At 41.9% G+C, this 1,192-nt stretch overlaps 1 pseudogene; it reads left to right on the top strand.

Annotated features, from left to right (window-relative positions):
* Positions 1-206: 206 nt before the first annotated feature.
* Positions 207-688, top strand: LOC103007990 (ubiquitin-conjugating enzyme E2 variant 1-like; annotated as a pseudogene).
* The last annotated feature ends 504 nt before the right edge of the window (positions 689-1,192 follow it).

Below are 1,192 nucleotides of genomic sequence, written 5' to 3'. Positions count from 1 at the left end.
AAAAATCCAATTAGAAACTGGGATAAAACATAAACAGACATTTAACCAAAGATAATATTCAGATGACAAAGAAGCATAAGAAAGATGTTTGACATCATTAGCCATTAGGGAAATGCAAATTAAAACCACTCTGAGATATCACTACATGTCTATTAGAATTCCTAAAATTAAAAAAAAAGATAGTGAAGGAGCGACAGCAACACAAGATGGCAGCCACTGCAGGCTCGCGACTAAAAGTCCCTTGCAATCTCCAACTGCTGGAAGAACTCAACGGAGGCCAGAAAGGAGTAGGAGATGGTACAATTATCTGGGGTCTAGAAGATGATGAAGACATGACACAAGATGGACAGGGGTGATAATTGAGCCCCCAAGAACAAGTTATGAAAACCAAATAGACAGCCTTAAAATAGAATGTGGAGCTAAATACCTAGAAGCACCCCCCTTTGTAAGATTTGTAACAAAAATTAATATGAATGGAGTTAATAGTTCTAATGGAGTGGTGGACCCAAGAGCCAAATCAGTGCTAGCAGAATGGCAGAATTCATACAGCATCAAAGTTGTCCTGCAAGAGCTTCAGTGCCTAATGATGTCTAAAGATAATATGAAACTCCCTCAGCCGCCTGAAGGACAGTGTTACAGCAGTGAATCAAAAAGAAAAACCACCAGCCCTCCCTTAACCCCCATTTGATTTAAACAGTCTTCATTTTCCACAGTAGTAAATTTTCTAGATACGTCTTGTATACCTCAAAGTGCTGGAAAGGAAACTCCCATTCAAAGGCAGTTTATCTTAAGATACTGTAAATGTGATACTAATTTTTTTGTCCATTTGAAATATATAAGCTGTGCTGTAACAAATCATCCTGTCAAGTGTAACCACTGTCCACATATGAACTTCTGGGATCAAGGAAGTGTATTTAAATCGATTCCCATCATAACCGGTGGGGCACATCTAACTCAACTGTGAAAAGACACATCACGCCATCACCTTGCTGCTGATTACATGGCCTGGGATCTCTGCCTTCTCCCCTTTCCCTCCCCCTGCCTCCTCCCTCCCTGCAACAGCCCTCCAGCTGGGGGTGGCTTCTTAGAGTAGATGTGAGGGTTTCAGGTCACAGCCTGTGGGACTACTGCTGGGTGTGTGTGGGGTGCTTCGTCTGCACCCCTGGTTTCTTTCTTTAAGTCTTAAATGGTG

The sequence above is a fragment of the Balaenoptera acutorostrata genome, chromosome X, assembly GCF_949987535.1.
Source record: "Balaenoptera acutorostrata chromosome X, mBalAcu1.1, whole genome shotgun sequence".
Taxonomy (NCBI): Eukaryota; Metazoa; Chordata; class Mammalia; order Artiodactyla; family Balaenopteridae; genus Balaenoptera; species Balaenoptera acutorostrata.
Note: the sequence above shows the minus strand (reverse complement) of the source record. Positions and strands in the feature narration are given on the sequence as shown.